The sequence below is a fragment of the Lagenorhynchus albirostris genome, chromosome 12 (genome assembly GCF_949774975.1).
Source record: "Lagenorhynchus albirostris chromosome 12, mLagAlb1.1, whole genome shotgun sequence".
Lineage (NCBI taxonomy): Eukaryota > Metazoa > Chordata > Mammalia > Artiodactyla > Delphinidae > Lagenorhynchus > Lagenorhynchus albirostris.
In genome coordinates, this window is record NC_083106.1 from 74,963,132 (window position 1) to 74,985,404 (window position 22,273).

The window sequence follows — 22,273 nt, forward strand, 5'->3', positions numbered from 1 at the left end:
ACTTAAAATTATTTTCAAGTTTAATCTGGGGGGTAGCGTACTCCGTGAGTGGTCAACTGAACTCACTTGATAAAACCTCTATTTTGCCAGTGTTTTTCTTCAATATGACTCTCAAAAGAAAAAGTCTTATTATAAGGCAAGAAGAAATATGATACCTATGAAAATGATATATTCTTGTAGAAAAATCTATGAACCTACAAGCAGAAGTACCCAGGAAATCCTTTTGGGATTTGGACATAAATGATACTGTTGGAGAGTAGCAGAGACTGCTTGGGCAAATGAACGTGTGTGATGTATTCTTGAAATAGATCACAGAAATTGCACAGAAGCAAGAGATAATGAAGGCAGATCTTTTCCTTATCTGGACATCTATTAGTTGGCTTATTTAGTTAAAATCAGACACTACTTTGACAATTCATTTTTGAAGGTATAAAAGTGATAAAGTGAATTGCTTTGCTGGGCCTAATTCTGGCCAACAAGGAGCTATTTGCTGGTAAAATGGAAGTGATTGAAACCTTAGGATAAAGCAGCTTTTTATTATGACAATTTAAAAAACTACAGAAAAGTGAGTGATTAAACAAACATCCATGTACTTATCACCTGGATTTAATAATTATTCACATATTGCCTAGGGATCAGTTCCTTCTCTGGGTTTCTAATACTGCCAAATGCCAATATGGAAAACATTAAGTTAGCAATAATAGTTTGATAAGTCAAAAATAAAGGAATGGAGCTATTTATCAGGATAGTACCTCTTCTTGATATTATGCTACACCTAGTATTCATTTTGCAATTCTTTTGCCCATTATGAGTGAATTCCTTTCTGAGTTTTTCATGAGTAATCTTCATGTCTATAATTTCCCCCTTTGAAAAAAGTGGGTGGTCATTCATTCTCAGTGGGATGCACTATTTTTCAATATAGGGAAAAGAACATTTCAATGAAATACTTTGGATCTGAGAATTCCATACAGAGAAAAGTGAAGCAATCGATGATTTGACTTTTATTGATATGGAAAGTAATGATTCTGAGAAATATCTGTCTATATACAGTGCAATGGTAGGGTGACTTCTACTTCAAAATAATCTTGAATTTGTAAATAAAATAGTATTTCACCTTTATATGATACTATTCCTTCCAAGAGCTCAAAATTTTTTCAAGTTTATTTCTCCATTTATTTTCATCATAGCTCTCTGATGTAGATAAGAAGGGATAGATATAACTTAATGATTAATATTCTGAAGGGAAAATGTATTTTGGGGATATTTTATTTGAAAGTCAAGAGAATATATCTTATTGTTTCTTACCAAGAATTGTAAAGACCATAAAATATATTGAAACATATAAATATATGTTTATAGTGTAGGTATCCCTTTTTTTCTTGAAAATTTATATATTGATGCTTGTAACCCATAGGGTAGAAAAATGAAACACATAAAAATACTGTATGCTTTGTTTAATGACTGTAGATGATATATGTCACTATACCTCTGAAAGCCAAGCATTTGTCTATCATAAATCCTGGAAGCATAAAATCAGCTTAAATATATGCTTTGGTAAGACTAGTAGAGAGGGAAGAATGTTAGCAGGCTTGAGGAAGTCCTGTTAGATACTAACAAGAAAGATCATTAAAGCTGTTTCAGACAATACTCTTAATAGTTTCTGACAATTTGAACCCTGTGCATGTAATTCTCATTGAAATGTGTTTGAAATCATATCTTTCACTGAAGGATATACACTAAAGTATTATTAGGTGTAATCTATTCTTATAGGGATTATAGGTAATTTTATTTCCCTATTTATATTTTCTAGTTATTTATTCCTTATTTTTTTACAATAACATTAAGAAAGAGAAGAAATACGTTATTTTTAAAGTTTTTCAGTACAATTTATTCTTCCTACATTTTAATTTACATTTATTAAGTATCTTAGAAATATTACACTCAAAGTAATAGAGCTCCAGAGAGAGGCCATTAACTAAGAGGGGAACAGTCTCAGTGTACCAACTTCCTAGTTAGCCTGCTCGCCTCCCCACTACACATATTTGCCTTCTGGTGGTTATTACTATGTAATTATCTTCAAGATGTGGCTGAAACTTGAATCTACATCTGGCATCAGGCCAAGTCTGTGAATCCATGAATATAGGCCACCAAACGCATTTAGGGTACAGCCTGCTGAAGGTTCTTTCTTGACAGTCAATGATGATGAATGTGGAAAGACTGGCTGTTCTCTTGGGAGAAGAAAATATACTCCACCTTAAGTGACAGCTACAGTTTTCTAACAGAAAAAATAATCAGCAAAGGGAGAGAGGATCAATGATAAGGAGGGAACATACTCTGAGAATAGAGTAAGTACAATATATACATAATGGAATAAATAGTGAGGCTGCTCCTGAGTCCAAACTCTTATTTTTAAAAGTCTGATAAAAATTTACTCAATTACATTTTATACAGTAATATTCAGTGAGCTTTGTCCAAAAAGGCTGTGTTTTAAGTTTGTTTGTAAAAATAACAAAAGCTTTATCACTCAGTCTCCGGTCAATAAGAAAGGAAGAGAACCTGGCTAGAAATAACAATAAATAATTTCACACAAAAGGCCAGGTGATATAAGAATAGTATATTAATTAATATATTTTCTTTGTATTTACAATAAATCAATTTGTTAATACTGTGATAGAGAAAATAATCAGTCCACATTATGTAGTAGAAACAGGCTGTGAGGCTGATCAGACCTCTCACAATAAAAACATACAAGGATTCTTCCACAGCTAAAGTGCTTTTCAACATGACAGTGTTGGGTGAAGGTAAAACTGACAGAGTACTTTACTTTATGTCCTAGAATCAAGGAATCGAGGATATTACCAACCATTAAGCAAGCAGCAAAAAGCTGTTTAGTTTTTCCAGGACTATTTAAATATAGTAGTTACCATATGAGAATTTAATTTTACTTTGAGATATAAAAAGTAAAAACCCTAAATAGGGAAACTGCACTAATCAAAAGCAGCCCCAAACAAAAAAGCCATCAACAGAAATGAAACAAGGCATTCTTATATATCATGCATAAGAAGGATAATTACATAATACATGCTTTAATGACCAGACTAATAATAATAAATGAGGTAAATTTTACAGTCATTGGAACAAATAAACTATATTCAACCACTTAAGTGTTGTACCGACACTGCTTTTGTTTCAAAATATAAAGGAATCTAATTAACATCTAAAAACTGCATACTTTGAATGTTTGCTTTTTTGATCCCCTTTTGAGATAGTAAAGGGGTACTGTGTAACAAAATATTATCTGAATATTAATTATCAACACCAATATGATACAGTTATCATGTAATTGCCATTCTGTATATGCACAGTGGAAATATTTTGAAAGCTAGGAAACAGATGAAAACAGACTGGTCAGAATTTTAAAGTTCAGACTAATCCATGATAATCTAGAACAGAAGAAGACAAAAACAAAATTCACTAAATAGATATAACTTGATATCTTTTCCAAATTCAGTAGTCCACTAAGATGCAACTTCTAAACAAGTCTATCACCTCAAAGGTAAAAAGGAAGAAAATGTAAATCTCTTTTGAGCTTTAGTTTTCAAGTTTATGCTCTGAAAGAAGGCCAACAACAGTCAGAACAGCAATATTGTATCTTTGCTTTTGAATTTTGTATTTGTTCTATTTTAGTTATAGTGTGGAACAGAGAGAAAAATATTAAATTATCAAGTAAAGGGTAAGTATTTCTGGCCAGTTCATGAAATATATTGGGGTAATCAGTTGGGTCAAGAATTTCCTACTATGCTGCTACATTTATTATCTATGGCCTTGGAATAGTAATTTAGGAGATGTCTGTCATAACTACTGACGGCACTTTCCATGGTATACCAGTTTCCATTTTTACTTCTCTCCTTTGCCACTTAAATGCATTATTTTAACCACCTGATAGGAAATTTTATTTTACAAATTTCTGTTTCATTTACTGAAGAAGTGATTTTTAACACATAAATCTGCCAATCCTGAGAGATGATGATGATGATGATGATGATAGGAAAACTAAAACCCAGAGGATTATTCACTCAAATTTCTGCTTTAGTTTTTTTTGGAAGATCGCTGGCAGAATAGAAAGAAGAGCCAAAATCATTAGAACAAATACTGAGTTCCAGGAAACAGCTTCCCCTGCTGTTGTAAGCTGGTACAGTGTTCCTGCCTTAATTGCTACGAAAGAGGGAGATGCAACACCTCGAAAAGTGCCAGTAAAAAGAACTTTCAATGGCACGTTTATCACAGGAGACATGAATAAACCAATTAGGCAGAAATGGTGTTATTCTCAAAAATATAATGTAGTTAATGAGATGTTTTCTGTGACGTTCAACCTACTGTGACCATTTTACTGCTTTCTCAGTTAGGTATTTATATACAACCGGCCTCCCGACTAAAGAGGAGAGCATATAGCAGAATGAGGCACCAAGTCCAGAACACAAACAAACAAGAAATAAGGCAGTGGAAAGGGATAAAGAAACCCTGAGAGTGTATTGAGAAATACAGAGCCCGGAATAGCAAATATTCGCAAGAAAGTATATGAGCAAAATAAGCTTTTTAGAGAAAACACACATACGAAAAAGTAGAGAACAATCAAGTGCTAAACTGTCTCACTGAGAGTGCAGAGAATGGAGAGATCAGGTTGGAGCAGCCTGAGATTTTATGAAAGAGATGAGATTTGAGCTTGGCTTTGAACGAAGTGTGATTAAGGAGCCTTGAAAGTCAGGACATAGAGGAACTGATTTTATTCATCATCAGTCTTGACTGGGAAAATTATGGGGGAAATTCTGTCTTAGAATTAGTTTGAATATTCTCCGTTGAACAGGGGGCAAGACTTGGGGAAGAGTAGTAGAGGAGACTGGTTGTCCCTGATTTCTAGTCTCTGTCTCTCTATAGCAGGAGAACCCTGGGATTTTTTTTAGCTGGACACATGGCCATCCATTTCCCAGCTTTCTTTCCACTGAACCATGGCCACGTCATTATGTTCCAGCCTGGAAGTTGTGAGGGAAAATGATTTGTGATACTTCTAAAGACATGTCCTTAAGGGAAGGGGCTGTACTGTTTATCCCTCCTTCTTCTATCCTGCTGCTGCTCTATGGGAGAGGGAAACTATCTTCTATCTTTTTAAAGGTATGTTAGCTCAGGTTTGTATTTCATGCAGCTGAACCTATACCCTAACTAATAAAATTTGGTATGTGAAAGTAGAGTACTATATGTAACAGAAACGTAACTAGGTGCATTTATTTGATAGTTTCAAGGATACAGACATTGCAGAATGTAAAAGGGGGTCACATTTTTTATGGTGTGGCAAAACAGTGGCAAATGTACCTCTGACACTTGGATGGGTAGATTATGGGCCAAGTGAGCCAATAACTCCAGGGGAAATGGGGGAAAAAAAATAAATGTCTGTTGGCTGCTTCTGACCTCTTTTAAAAGGCCTGGCAACAAAGAGGAGAGCTCAGGCTAGAACTAGCTGGTTTGCAAGTAGAAATGGAGGGAAATACAACTTTGATGAAGGAATTGGTACCTGAGGCAATCTCAGATGACTGGGGTTCTGGTAATTTGGGGCCTCACAGGGCTGAAGAAATAAACTGATTCTGTAATACAAATTCAAGCAACTATAGAACTGTCAGTTTTAGCAGGAGATAGGAATAGGGCCACAAACATTTTCAAGCACCCCTGTTAGACTATGGGAACCAGTCTGGCTGTGAAGATGAGATTAACGGTGTTGCCTTGTCCCCAAGTCTCAGCTGGCTTCCGGTAGCTGCCACTGCCCTAGGCAGGGTACAGAGGTTGTAAGTGAAATGTCAGTCCTCAAGTCTTGAAGCAATTTTTTGATGAAATCTTTGGCTGAGTTCATCCCTTGAAAACTAAAAGATTAGAATCCTAGTAAGTTTTTGAGGGAATGTTATTACCAAATGATCCACATGTCAGGGCTGCAAAAGCCTGTGATTTTCTTTTAACCTCTAAAGCAACTTGCAAATCTTCAAACCTGCATTGATGGGAAGTAGGTTGTGAAAGCTATGTAGCCTCACTTCAGAAGTGTCTAAGGAGGATAACGGACAAGAAAGAAACCCCTGGAAGGCCAAACCAGAGGCCTGTGAGAAAAATGGACAAGCAGACGGAAGAACTGAGGCCTTCTAGATTGGCTAATGGAGACACTTATGAGCTCTGGGAATTTGTACAATATAGGCTCACTTTTTTTTTCAAATTTAAGATTTGTTTTTTAAAGTATACATATCATATAAAAGTTTTATCTCATGAAAATATGCCCCATATTAAATAATTTTTAAGATACATAATTACTTATGGGTAATGTTTTCAATCTAGTTTATCCATTATCATAGTCCCTGAACCTGCCTTTGTTTCCTCTCCTAAGGCTCAGTGCAGAATATAACTTCCCCCATGAGGAGGGGCAAGAAATCAAGGGTACTAGGAAGACCAGTCTCAGTTATCACTGATGATGCCAAGAGGCACTTAACACCATGACCATGTTATTTAAACGTAAATTAGAAGATAAGCTATATGAGTGAACTTCATGAAGTTTTTCATGTAAAGTGTATTTTATGTCATCAAAGATATTTGATAATTAGGTAGCTTTTATTGTGATTATCCTGTACCTCCCCTACCACTGAGTATATTGGGTAAGACAACTGCTTTTGTTGTTTTGTTTTTTTGGTAAATAACTAGACCACATCTGGACCTGATATAAAGGAGGGCATATCACTGAAAAAAAAACAAACAACAAAACCTGGATTTTGAGCTGATGCAGTAATTGGACTCAGCCTTGAGGTGGTGTCCTTTGAGGTCTAGGTGAGTGTGTTGCATATATTGGAAGAAGTATGCTATGCCACTCAGGTCTCCTTTTAAGAGAGTTTCTCAAGCAAGAGGTGCAGTCAACAGCAGCACCTTTGAGATCCACCAAACTCTTGGAGCAGAGGACACGCTCTCCCTCACTCTCTGGGTGACTCTAGCCAGTGACTGAGCATGGTGGGGTTCTAGGTGTGGCCATTGCTGCCCAACATGAAACTCATGCAAAGGGCAATTTTTGCTTTGTAACTTCCTGCGGGGCTGGCTAAGAGTTTTTTGAGGGGGTACCATAGTCTGGGCTCTTCCTATCCAAGCCTCCTTCTTTTTTCCTTTCCTTTCACAGGCATCAGATCTACACTGAACACTGAAAGCTTTTTGTGCCTACTCCTACACCCTCTCCCCTTTGTCTTTCACAGGCTTCTCCACCCAAAACATCTCTTGCCCTTCTAACTCTGCCTTGACCACTGTTTCCCGGAGGGCCAGAGCCAACACAGGCGCATACACATGTTCATTCACTGTAGAGTCAAGTAACAGCCAGTATTACATGTCCTTGTCTGTGGGATACAAGTTATTACTACTCCGCCACTCAATGGAGAATGTTCTTCGTATCACGTTAAATAGATTTTCCTTTTTACACTTCAAGTGCCTTTGTTTTATCCTCAAGTTTTTCCAAACTCCCGTCCATATTATTTATTCTATATATTCTCAAAATTTCCCTGAGTCTTTCTATCCCAACCCTCTGTCTCCTGGCTCCCGTCTCTACGAGGACTCTCTAGGACAGCTAGAGTGTGGCCATCACTTTGCTTCACTGCTCTCTTGAGTTGGGAATGACTATTTGGGGGGGGGAGCATGGCCTTCTTTCTTTGTTTTGATGGTATACTTTCCTATTTTCTTAAAATACATTTTCATGCCTAAGAAAGATTGCATTTAAGGTAAACTTCTGGGTCCTCGCATGTTTGAAAACGTCTTACTCTGACCTCATGAATGATTATTATGTTGGCTTTAGAAGTCTGGGGTAAAAATCATTTTCCCTGGGAATTTTTAAGGCCTTCCTGTATTGCCTTTCCACATCCTGTGTTCTGATGAGGTGGCTAATATCTTTGATTTTCACTCCCTTGTCTTTTCTCCTGGGTAGCTTTTTGGATCATTTCTTTATACTCAGAGCTATGACATTTTACCAGGACGTGTATAATCCTGGGTGCAGAATGAGTCCTTTTGGTCTAAAGATTGACTTAATCTTCAAGGAAATTATCAATTAGTGCTTCTGTGATAATTTTTCCCTCAATTTTGTTTTCTCTTTCTGGAATTCTTACTTGGACGTAAAATGTCTTGAAATAATCTTTCGAATCTCTCATCTTTTCTTCCATGTTTCAGTCTCCTTGTATTGCAATCGGGGAGAGTTCTTTAGATTTATTGTCTAACTTTTCCATTGAATTTTTATTTGGCAATCAAATTTTAATTTCCAAAAGTTTTCTTGTTATCTGATACTGTCTTGTACATACTGTCTTGTAGTTATTTATGAATGCAGTATCTTTTTAAAAAGTTAATATTTTCAGGGGAAATACATTATACATTCAAGAGTATTATTATGTACTTTAAATATATAACAAAATGAATCCCCATGTACCTATCACTCCAGGTAAGAAAGGAAACAGCAGCACTATAGAAGCCCCTGTGTTCTCTTCTTTAATCACATTCCCTTCCTTCCAGAGGTAGTTCCTGCACTGAAGGTTGTGTTAATCATTCCTTTTCTTTTGAAAATAGTTTTATCATCTATGTATGTATTCCTAAACATTGATTATTTAGCTTTGCCTGTTTTTTAACTTTATAAACGGATTTCCACTGCATGTTTTTCTTTATGGATTGTTTCTCTTGATTTTGGGATTGCTTATTTACCAACAACTTCCATTCTCTGTTCTTTGCAGTTGACAGTTTATATCTTTTAAAGAAAGCATTATTATCATTTTAATGAAACTTCAGCAGGGGAAGGAGGTAAATGTGCATGCTTAGTCTGTCATATTAAACTAGAAGCCTAGAGGAGATTTCTTTTTAATAGCATGTGAATCATGCTATTTTAGTAATTCATACTTGTTCTTATTGGCATGTTAGCATATATACGTTTATTATATGTGATATATATGAAAGTAACAGTTTAAAAATATTTTATCATTAAAAGATGTGAAGTAAATGCTCTGAAGGAGGTAGTGGGATGTAACAGGCGTTGGGCTCAATCAAACCAGAGTTAAAATCCCTATTCCACCACCTTTTAGTTGAGAGATATTGGGCAAACCACTTAGCTTCTAAAACTCCCAATTTCTCCTTTTGTAAATGGGAATACAAATACCTACTTGGAGATTGGGATTGACATGTATACACTACTATGTATAAAATAGATAACTAATGAGAACCTACTGTATAGCACAGGAAGCTCTACTCAGTCCTCTGTGGTGACCTAAATGGGAAGGAAATCTTAAAAAAGAGGGGCTATATGTATACGTATAACTGATTCACTTTGCTGTACAGCAGAAACTAACACAACATTGTAAAGCAACTATATTTCAATAAAAATTAAAAAAAAATACCTACCCCAAAGTGTTGTTTGATAATTAGATGAGGTAGCGTACGTGAAGGATTTAACCTAGTGCTCAACATAAAGTAAATACTCAATAAACAAAGTTCCTGTTCTTCCCTCTCATTAAAGAAAAGTGAGGCCTTTCTGTCCTAAGAAATCTGGTAAGCAGGGCTAGTTTTATGTCCTGTGCAGTCACACCAGGCTCTGTGCTCAGAAGGACCCACGTTTGGTTTAATGCTCTACTGTCCCTGTCTTGAAATTATTAATAACTTTATCTTTGAGCTTATGCTATGTAAGTGAAGTCTGGGGCGACGGAGCATGTGTATGAGCAGAAGAGGTAAATTTAATATGTTGTCCGCCTTTTCTTACCACTCCATTCACATAAACTGCTCACAATGCTCTCTGAGCACAGAATTCCAGCAAATACATGATGCATGGGAGTTTAGTGAGACTCAAACAAACATAAGGTAAGTTTTATGTCTATGACTAAGTTGGGGTGACGACAGCCCTGAGAACACACTTTTTTTTTTTTTTTAAATTTTTTGGCTGCGTTGGGTCTTTGTTGCGGCATGTGGGATCTTTTTGTTGTGGCACGTGGGCTCTTCGTTGTGGCGCGTGGGCTTCTCTCTAGTTGTGGCGTGTGAGTTTTCTCTCTCTAGTTGTGGCATGCAGACTCCAGAGTGGGTGGACTCTGTTCTTTGCCGCACGCAGGCTCTCTAGTTGAGGCACGTGGGCTCAGTAGTTGTGGTGTGCGGGCTTAGTTGCCCTGCGGCATGTGGGATCTCAGTTCCCCCACCAGGGATTGAACCTCTGTCCCCTGCATTGGAAGGCAGATTCTTTACCACTGGACCACCAGGGAAGTCCTGATAACACACCTTTTTTGAACTAGAATTTGTTTTGAATGCCAAAGGAAGGTAATGGTTGGGAATTCCCTGGTGGTTCAGTGGCTAGGACTCTGTGCTTCCACTGCAGGGGGCTGGGTTTGATCCCTGGTTGGGGAACCAAGATCCCGCAAGCCATGTGGTGTGGCCAAAATAAATAAATAAATAAATAAAAAGGCAATGGCATTCTAAGAAATAGAAATGTCTGTGGAAACCTCTATTGGCTGGCCCTCTGCTAGCTAAGTCCTTATGCTAGAAGTGATAATATAGAAATGGACAGTTATTTTTCTTTCAGTCCTTCTTTACTTACTAGTAAACCAAATGTAGAGAGTGTTGGTAGAATGTGCTGGTACCAAGAAATGAAATAAAAACAGTTGAGTTAGTTTTGTTCAGCGTTTCTGTGTCTCTGCTAGAATGAAGTACATATGCATGTATGAGCTATGAAACATGAATTATGTAATTTCAATGATTCTGCAACCAGTTAAGTCCCCTTGTGTTTAAAAACTGTTATTGCATAATATAAATATGAAGAGTAAAACTCATAATAATTAAAAAAATAAAATTTAAATAATAATTCAATTTATTAATTTATAATAATAATTTAAAATTTTAATTTTTGTTAACTTAGATGACATTAAGTAGCAAATAAAAAACACTGTAACTAGTCAAAAGAAAGACTATGGAAGAAAGGAAAAAGCTTTACATTTTAGTAACTTCAGCAGCAATTTTATCCCCAGTATTTTGAAAAAGGAACTTGTGCTTTCATTTTACACTAGGCCTTACAAATTTTGTCGTCAGCTCTGCTCACAAGAACATTTACTGACTTTCAAAGCCTGCTCTTTTTTAAAATTTTTATTTATTTTTATTTTTTTGGCTGCATCACGTCTTTGTGGCATGGGGGATCTTTCGTTGCGGTGTGCGGACTTCTCTCTAGTTGTGGGGTGCGGATTTTTCTCTCTCTAGTTGTGGTGCACAGGCTGCAGGGTGCGTGGGCTCTGTAGTTGTGGTGCGCAGGTTCCAGAGCGTATGGGCTCTGTAATTTGCAGCACGTGGGCTCTCTAGCTGAGGCACAAGGGCTCAGTAATGGTGGTGCGTGGGCTTAGTTGCCCCGTGGCATGTGGGATCTTATTTCCCTGACTAGGGATTGAACCCGCGTCCCCTGCGTTGGAAGGCAGATTCTTTACCACTGGACCACCAGGGAAGTTCCTTAAAGCCTGTTCTTTATCAGCACAATCTGGAAAATGATAGCTAGTAGGTTGGGTTTGCAATTTTCTTTTATGGCAGATGGAGACAATATCATAGGGCACAATCTACTCTTGCTTTAAGTAATTAACTGTTTTTGCTGAATTGGTGAGTCCAGAGCCAAATAAGCCTGCTTAAATGGGAAAAGTGGAAAAGGGAAGAGACAGTAAATCTTTCATTGGGCTTCAGTGGTTTTAGGAGAAGAAATTAAAAAACAAGATTGTGTGGAGGACGTGCCAAACGTGAAAGCTTTGGGGGCTATTTGACTCCCTTATGAAAAGGTTGTGTGTGAATGTGCTTAGAAGGATCTAGAATCCAGCATCACTCCAGGCTTCTGCCACTGTCCTGCTAGGCTGATAGATACTTGGTGGCTGGAGACAAGAAGGGAGAAACAAAATTGAATTGAATGGCTGAGTTGTTTTTCTTTTTCTTTTTCCTTTAAATTCATGAGAAAGAATTCATATGAAGTTCATCATCTAATTAAAGACCAAGGAGTAACTGATGACCTTACTGTGTCAAATTAAATCCATTTTTGTATTTTTAAAAATAGAGTTTGTTACATTTAAAATAATTTTTACAGATAAGATGCTGTAAAAGAGGAGAGCAGCCAAGATGAAAGCCACTGATAGGAGAAAGACAAGAAAGATTAAGGATCCTGTAAGCAAGGCTGAAGGGAAGTTTCAGGGAAGAGTTTTAGGGAGGTTTTTCTTGTGATTACTTATTTCTCAAGAGACCATAAGGGTGATGGATGGTTTTAGAACTTGAGCCATGATGCCTGATTGTGTGATATTTGTTTCCCTTTAGAAAGACATTCAAATGTCACAGCAGTCTGTGTTGTTTGACTACCTTAAAATGGGTAGCTGCCATTAGGTGGCAGTGTTTGCATGTTTGTGCAGTCGAGTTGTTTCCAAGAATGTTATGTTAAGCATCCAAAGAAAAGGATTAAGAAGTCAAAGAAAACCAGTTTTGTTTAAAATACACACATACACAAGCACCTACAAACACTTTTTTATTCAGACATCAGTGCTTTGGATATGGTTGGCATATGGATAAATCCAGAGTCTACAGGAAACATTAAAAGACAAGATCTACATATAAAGCAAGCAAGAAAGTAAAATACTGCCTTTTTTAGATGCTGCCACTTCCTTTTAATTTTTTCTTCTTATTGACATTGCTGTTTATTACAGTGTTAATATTGCTGGCCTGTTCTTAGTCTTCACTTAGAGTATTGAGTCCTTGTAGGGTCTTCGCTCTATGAAACTCTGGAGGCACTTTCTTGCTAGTCTGATTGTTTTAATAACTTGTATGGTGTAAGCCAGCAAGAAACAAGGTGCTTCAGAGCTAAAGGCTTCAGACTGCTTAACTGTTTTTTTTCTAATATCTTATTATTTTAAAATATTTATTTATTTATTTTTTGCTGCATTGGGTCTTCGTTGCTGCATGGCTTATTCTAGTTGCAGCGAGCGGGGGGCTACTCTTCATTGCGGTGCGCGGGCTTCTCACTGTGGTGGCTTCTCTTGTTGTGGAGCACGGACTCTAGGCGTGCGGGCTTCAGTAGTTGTGGCACGCGGGCTCAGTAGTTGTGGCTCGTGGGCTGTAGAGTACAGGCTCAGTAGTTGTGGCGCATGGGCTTAGTTGCTCCACAGCATGTGGGATCTTCCTGGACCAGGGCTTGAACCCGTGTCCCCTGCATTGGCAGGTGGATTCTTAACCCCTGCGTCACCAGGGAAGCCCTAATTGTTGAATTAATAACTTATCTTCCTATATCTCTTTAAAAAAATCTCTTTAATTATGGAAGTAGTCTTTCTTTTTACTTATTTTCCACAGATAAAAACTGAAACTTCAGAAAAAGAAAGATGGGCAAGTATTGTACATCTTTTGAATTGGCAGTTGTGTAAGATAAAAGAAAGGTAACTCACTGTGAACACATTTTGGCTCCTGACGGTCATCACTTTCTTTTCCCTGAAAGCTCATGGATAGTCTTTTTTTTATTATTTGACGATAGTAGTAATAACAATAATAACAAACACAATTTATGGTGCTTACTATGTGTCAGGCACTAGGGGCTTTACACGTCGGAATCCATATAATCCTTGCAACTACCCTATAAAGTATTTACTAGTGTTCTCATTTTACACTCAAATAAAATGAAGCACAGTGATGTTAAGAAATATGCAGAGGCCACACATCTAGTACGTGGTGGGTGCAGGGTTAGAACTCAAGTTGTCTGGTACCACTGTGCTGTGGTAGTTGCTTTCTCAACTTTTAGCTATAATTTTATAATTTATATATCAATTTATATTGATAAATTTTTTAAATAAAATGAAGTGTTATTGTCATATGATGTTATTACATTTGATTTTAGTCTTTGTGTTCTGGTTATAATGCATTTTTGAAGGTTAGAATAAGAGTAAAAATATTTCGTTTAAAAATTTGTGAAGATATGGAGAATTTATTACATGCTACCTAGGTTCTGAGAGAAATTAAGGTCTCCTTATTGGCTGCTATACTAGAAATGAATTGGTAAGTACTGCTATCGTGGTGCTGAATTTGACTGCATTAAAGTGCCAGGCAGGAAGATTTTGCCTGTTGCGTCTCTATAGAGTAGGTTTGTGTAGTTGATACAAGTCAGCAATAGGAGAGTCTGAAGACAGCTCTTATAGACATATTAGAGCCCAACAATACTTTTGAGAGAAGATTGCCTGTCGGCAACCTGCCAAAAATGCAGAATAATACAGGAATCAAGAATGGAAAAGATGGATCATCTTAATAAATATCTGTTGATTTGATGTTACTTGGTTATAAGTTATTTAAAGATTATCATTCTTGTGCCACTTCGGTTATTTCTTCCTGTGCCCTTCTTCTCATAATTAGCCAGTCTCCTCTGCTTCCTTCATGCATTTGTGCAAACTGTATTTATGCATGTTAGTGGTGCATTCTTAGGAAGAGAAGATAATGAGATGGTACTGAATAAATGGCCTTTTAGTTGCAGTTACATAGCATATGTAGTCAAACATAAATAATCAGAAATCTCCAAATCATGGCAGTGTTTTATTTATTATATTATCAGATCCATAGGAAATTCTCCAGTATGGTTAGCAAATGAATTTTGCAGCTAATTAACAATTAAATTATTAAGCAAATTTTCCCAGCAACCAAAAGTGCAAGTAAAAAAGATCCTTTTTTTTTTTTTTTAGATGTTGGGGGTAGGAGTTTAGTAATTTATTTATTTATTTTTGCTGTGTTGGGTCTTCGTTTCTGTGTGAGGGCTTTCTCTAGTTGTGGCAAGTGGGGGCCACTCTTCATCGCGGTGCGCGGGCCTCTCACTATTGTGGCCTCTCTTGTTGCGGAGCACAGGCTCCAGATGCGCAGGCTTAGTAGTTGTGGCTCACGGGCCCAGTCGCTCCGCGGCATGTGGGATCCTCCCAGACCAGGGCTCGAACCCGTGTCCCCCGCATTAGCAGGCAGATTCTCAACCACTGCGCCACCAGGGAAGCCCCAAGATCCATTTTTATCTATCAATTTGGCAATAAAAATGAATTTTATTCAGTGATAGATGGTGTAGGGAAATGGGCATTCTCATATTCTCTTGGAAGGAAGTCAACTGATAATTTTTCTAGAAGGCAATTTAGCTATATATATGTATCAAAAACCTTTAGGTATCTGTACTCTGACACAGCAATCCCACTTATAGGAATTTATATTTAGACAATTCATAAATGTATATAAAGATAATTATCTAAATACTGTTTATAACAATCCCAAATTGAGAAATAACCTACTATCTAATAATGATAATTTATTAAATTTTGATAACTGTCTAAAACAAAATATGCAGGAGAAAAATATTCAATGACATAGAAAGATGTTTTATATCTTTTAATAATACATTTTGTATATTTTAACTATATGTCTATATATTATTAGATATAAATATAAAAGATAATATATCTTTTAACAATATATTTTAAGTTAGAAGGTTACAAAACTGTATATACTATAATCATATTTTGGGGAAAAAATACTGTGGAGTAAAAACAACAGAAGAATATATATCAAATGTCTAGCGGGATTTATCTCTGGTGGTAAGCTTACAGGTGATTTTATTTTCTTCTTTATGCTTTTTTAACTTTCAAAGTTCTACATGAACCTATATTATATTTGTATATGTGAAATATATTAACAGTTATATATTTTCCCAGAAAAACATAAACTAACACTTCATTGTTACTCTAAAAACTAGGTAATCAATTATTGTATCAACATAACTTGAAAGAGTCCTTTTACAAATAAATAGGCCAACTTCCTCTTCCAGATAAGAAAGTAGAATATATCAGACCTACTTCCGCATTGAGACCAACTAGAAATGCTGGGTAAATCCCAAACATTTTGGGGGGAAATGTTTGTTTGAAGATATTGGAGAGCTACAAAGTAACAAGGCTTGATGCCAGTATTTCCAAAAGAAATATAAATGCATTGAGATTAGTCCAGTATTCTGCAATGCTTGTCCTTTGAGTGATTTACTAATTTGGAAGCAGCAGTTGAGAGGTTGAGAGACTGAGCAAAAATTATAATTGAAAGACTAAAAATCTAAGTAGAACTTTCAGTTATTTCTATTCACTGGGGAGAAAAAAATTCAAATTTAATGCCCATTAAAGAGCAAGAGCCTTGATAAATCATGAAGGATTTTATTTGGGAATCCTGAAGGACTATATTCTAAGACTAATGGCAAACTGGAAAAGAAACCATCATAATGACTGAAACTGCTTTGAAATATTGATAGATCAATCATGATTGAATTAAGGTAATCAGCCTCTATTCTTTCCGACAGAAGCATAAGTAAATACTCTGTGGAAACAGATAACATCTAAAGCCTCAGTTTATTCCTCCAATGTTCCTTCAAAATGCTTGTATTGAATAAAAAACCTTACTAAGCATACCAAAGATCAGGCTCAAAAAATGAAAAACCAAGAGAAAAAATAGACAAAAACAAATAAACCGTTAGGCAATCCAGGTACTGGATGAATCAGATGTGGACTTAAAAATGACTGTGATTAATATTTTCAAAATATAAATGATGAGATAGGGAATTTGAACAAAAAAAATAGAAAAATACTGAAAAATTTAAAAAAACCCCTAAAAACTCATGGTGAATTTAACACCAAATTAAAAACAGCTGAAAAATAAGTGAATTGGAGGATGAGTCAGCAGAAAATATTCAGAGTGAAGCATGGAAAAGAAAAACACAGAAACAACACCAGAGATATATAAAACACTGTTAAAACATCTTATGTATGTGTAATTGGAGTCCCAGAAGGAGAAAGGTGAGAGAATAGAGCAGATACAGTAGTTGATGAGAAATTGAGTATTTTTCATGCAAACTAGAAGACATCAATCTATAGATACAAGAAGCATCACAAACCCCAAGCAGTATGAATACAAAGAAAACCACACCTAGGTGCATTATAATAAAACTGCTGATAAACAAAGACCAAAAAAATAAAAGGAATAAAAAACACCTAAAAGCAGTCAGGGACAAAAAAGTCAAATTTACTGTCAAAGGAGCAACGACAACTCTGACAACTAACATCTCAAGAGAAATGATCAAAGCCAGAAAGCAATGAAAAAGTAAAAAGTGTTCTAAAAGAAAATATCTTCCAACCTAGCGTTCTTTACCCAGTAAAAATATCATTCAGATATTTTAAAGGATAAAATAAAGATGTTTGAAGTCAAACAATCAAACAAACAAACAAAAACAGAAAAAAAAAAAACTTGTTTCTAGCAGATCTGCACTAAAAGAAATACTAAATAGTAAAAAGAAAAAAATCCAATACAGAAACATGGTAAGTCAGGTAGAAATGAAAAGCAATGGAAAGGGGCAGAAAACTTGTTTGAAGAAAAATGGCTGAAAGCTTCTCAGACCTGGGGAAGGAAACAGACATCCAGGTCCAGGAAACACAGAGAGTTCCAAATAAGATGACCCCAAAGAGATTCATACCAAGACATATTATAATTAAAATGTCAAAAGTTAAAGAGAATATCTTAAAGACACCAGGGGAAAAACAACTTGTTATGTACAAGGGAACTGCCATAAGACTATCCCCTGATTTTTTCAGCAGAAAATTTGCAGACCAGTAGGGAGTGGCACAATATATTCAAAGTATTGAAAGGAAAAAACTTCCAACTAAGAATATCCTACCCGCAAGTTTATCATTCAGAAGTGAAAGAGATAAAGAGCTTTCCAGACAGGCAAAAGCTAAAGAGGTTCATCACCACTAAACTGACCTTATGAGAAATGTTAAAGGGACTTCTTTAAGCTGAAAAAAAAAGGCACTAACTAGCAACAAGGAAACGTATGAAAGTAAAAATATCACTGGTAAAGGCACATATATAATAAAGGTAGTGGATTAACCACTTATAAAGCTAATATGAAGGCTGCAAGTCAAAAGGACTAAAATTAACTATAACTACAATTATTAGTTAAGGGTTACACAAAATAAAAAGATGTAAAATATGATATCAAAAACATAAAACAGAGAGAGGGAGTAAAAATGTAGTTTTTAGAATATGTTCAAACTTAAGTTGCTATCAACCTAAAATAGACTGTTATTTATATAGGTTGTTGTTATATGTGAACCTCATGGTAACAATAGGCCAAAAAACATAGTAGATATACAAAAGACAATGAGAATGGAATCCAAACATAACACTAAAGAAAGTCATCAAACCACAAGGGTAGGGACAAAGAGAAAAATAAAGAAACAGAGAACTACAAAGACAACCAGAAAACAACCAACAAAATGGCAATAAGTACATATCTATCAATAATTACTTTTAATGTAAGTGGACTAAATGCACTGATCAAATTACACAGAATGGCTGAATGGATAAAAAAGGGAGATTCATTCATATGTTGCCTACAAGAGACCTATTTCAAACACAAGGACACACACAGACTGAAAGTGAAGGGATGGAAAAAGATATTCCATGCAAACAGAAACAAAAAGAAAGATGGTGTGCCTATACTTATATAAGACAAAAATAGACTTTAAAACAAAGACTGTAATAAAAGAAAAGAAGGGCATTACATAGTGATAAAGGGGCCAATCCAACAAGAGGATGTAACATTTGTAAATATATATGCATCCAACATAGGAGCACCTAGAGGTGTAAAGCAAATATTAACAGAACTAAAGGGAGAAATTGACAACAATAGGATAATAGTAGGGGACTTTACTCCCCTACTTACATTAATGGATACATCATCCAGACAGAAACTCAATAAGAAAAACATCAATAAATGACATATTAGACCAGATAGGCTTAATACATATGTATAGAACATTCCATCCAAAAGCAGCAGAATATATATTCTTCTCAAGTGCACATGGAACATTCTCCAGGATAGGTCACATATTAGGCCACAAAACAAGTCTCAATAAATTTAAGCAGACAGAAATCATATCAAGCATATTTCCAACCAAAATAGTATGAAATCAGAAATCAGTTACAGGAATAAAACTGGAAAAAGCACAAATATATGGATATTAAACAACTAATGGGTCAACAAAGAAATCAAATGGGAAATCTATAAATACATTGAGACAAACGAAATTGGAAATACAACATTACAAAATCTGTGGGATGTGGCAAAAGCAGTTCTAAGAAGGAAGTTTATAGCAATACAGGCCTACCTCAAGAAACAAGAAAAATCTCAAATCCTTTACACCCAAAGGAAAGAGAAAAAGAAGAACAAATGAAGCCCAAAGTTATTAGATGCAAGACAAGAATAAAGATCTGAGTGAAAATAAATGATAGAGACTAAAAAACAACAGAAAAATCAATGAAACTAAGAGATGGTTCTTTGAAAAGATAAACAAAGTGGATAAACCTTTAGCTAGACTCACCAAGATAAAAAGAGATAGGGCTCAAATGAATAAACTCAGAAATGAAAGAAGTTACAACTAATGCCACAGAAACACAAAAGATCATAAGAGACTACTAAGAACAGTTATACACCAACAATTGAATAAATCAGAAGAAATGGATAAATTACTACAAACATACAGTCTTTCAAGATTGAGTCATGATAAAACAAAAAATCTGAATATACCAATTACTAGTAAGGAGATTGAATCAGTGAAAAAAAACCTCCCAACAACCAAAAGCCTATGGCCAAATGGCTTCACTGGTGTATTGTACCAAAAATTCAAAGAAAATTTAATATCTGACCTTCTCAAACTCTTCCAAAAAATTGAAGAGGAAGGAACACTTCCAAACTCATTTTACAAAGCCAGCATTACCATGATACCAAAACTAGATAAAGATACCACAAAAAAGGAGATTATAGGCCAATATCCCTGATGAATATAGATTCAAAAATTCTCAACAAAATATTAGCAAAGTTAAGTCAATATTATACAGAAAGGATACACTATAATCAAGATGGATCATACACCATAATCAAGTGGGATTTATTCCAGGGATGCAAGAATGATTCAACATCTGCAGTTTAACCAATGTGATACACCACATTAATAAAATGAATAAACAAAATCATATAATCATATCAATAGATGTCAAAACAGCATTTGACAATATTGAACATCCATTAATAATAAAAACTCTTGACAAAGTGGGTATAGAGGGAATGCACCTCCACATAATAAAGGCCATATATGACAAACCCATGGCTAACGTCATACTGAACTGTGAAAACCTAGCTTTTCCTCTAACATCTGGAACAAGACAAGGATGCCCACTTTCACCACTTTTATTCAACAAAGTATTGGACATCCCAGCCCCAGCAGTTAGGCAAGAAAAAGAAAGAGATATCCAAGGTGGAAAGGAAAAAGTAAAATTGTCCCTATTTACAGATGACATGGCTATATATAGAAAACCCTTTAGGCTATACCAAAAAATTATTAGAACTAATAAATGAATTCAGTTGTAGGATACAAAATTAATATAGAGAAATCTATTCCATTTTTATACACTGATAATGAACTATCAGAGAAGTTAAGAAATCAATCCCATTTACAATTACATCAAAACAATAAAATACCAAGGAATAAATTTAACCAAAGAGGTGAAAGGCCTGTATACTGAAAACTATAAGACACTGATAAAAGAAAGTGAAGAAGATACAAATAAATGGGAATATATTCTATGCTCATGGATTGGAAGAACTAATATTATTAAAATGTCTATACTACCCAAAGCAATCTACAGATTCAGTTTTAGCTCTATCAAAATTCCAATGGCTTATTCCATAGAACTAGAACAAACAATTCTAAAATTTATGTATAAACACAAAAGACCCTGAATAGCCAAAGCAATCTTGAGAGAGAACAAAGCTGAAGGTATCATACTCCCTGATTTTAAACTATACTACAAAAGCTACAGTAATCAAAACAGCATGGTATTGGCATAAAAATAGACACACAGATTAATGGAACAGAATAGAGAGACCAGAAGTGAACTCACACATACATGGTCAATCATTTAGGACAAAGAAACCAAGAATATACAATGGGAAAAGGACAGTCTCTTCAATAAATGGTGTATTTTTCTTGAATGAATGCTCTCTGGGTTACTGCAGCTTTTGGTTAAGTTCTGGAGTTCTGAAAAATTTGATACTGACAGTTTTTTCCATCACTTTTATGGAGGGGCAGAATTTTGGAGTTCCTTACTCCACGGTTTTCACTGATATCCTCAAGCGTATAACTTATAGTCAAAGAATATATTGCAATAAAGTTATAAAATTATTGTAGTGTATAAAAAAATATTGTCTACATAAGAATGATAATACAATATATCAAATATGTGAAGTGTAGGTAAATCTGAGCTTAGATAATCTTACATTCATATATTAGAAAAAAAGAGGCAGAAAAACACTGAGATATATATTTAAATTAAGAAGTTAGAAAATTAAACACAAATAAGATTGAAGGAAGGAAAGGATAAAGGGAAGAAATTTATCAAATATAAAAAATTGAATAATAAATAATAATAAAGAAAATTCAAATGTTTGTTCCTTGTAAAGATGAATGTAATTGATAAGCTATTTTCAAAGTTTATAAATAATATAAAAGGAAGTTAAAAATAATCAATATCAGGGATGAAAATGACAATGTCTACTAAGGTTAAATGTAAGCATATCCAAAGACCCTGCAATTCTCCTCTTAGGTGGACACACATAACATACGTACACCTAAAGACATGCACAATAATTTTTATGGTGGCACTATGAACAAATTCATAAGTGGAAAAAATCCAAGTGTCTGTCAACAGTATAATGGATAATTATATTGTGGTAAATTTATACTATGGGATTCTACATGGCAATGACAATGAACGAGTCATAATTATACCACAGCATGGAGGAATCTTAGAAAGCAGAAAATTTATTAATAGAGTTATTTAGTTTTTATTTAGTTAGTTATTTATTTAGTTAGTTATTTAGTTTTTATTCTTAGTTTAGAATATTTCTGTATAATTCCATTTGTTTGAAGTTCAAAAACTTATCTATGGTAATAGAAGTCAGGATAATGGCTACCTCTGGAAAGGAGGAGGTATATTGATATCGAAGCCCTGGGGGAGAGGAACAGTGCTTCAGAGTGCCCATGAAGTCCTATTACTTGAACTGGGTGATGGTTACATGGGTGGGTATATTTTGCCAAAATTCATTATGCTGCCCATGTGATTCTCTATATGTATACTTCAACCA

General features: G+C 35.2%; 1 long non-coding RNA gene and 1 pseudogene across 1 annotated transcript in view; one reads left to right on the plus strand and one right to left on the minus strand.

Annotated features, from left to right (window-relative positions):
• Positions 1–22,273, plus strand: part of LOC132530804 (uncharacterized) — a 142,085-nt gene that overhangs the window by 62,395 nt on the left and 57,417 nt on the right. The window lies entirely within an intron of this gene.
• On the minus strand, positions 4,073–8,216 carry LOC132530898 (transmembrane protein 41B-like; annotated as a pseudogene).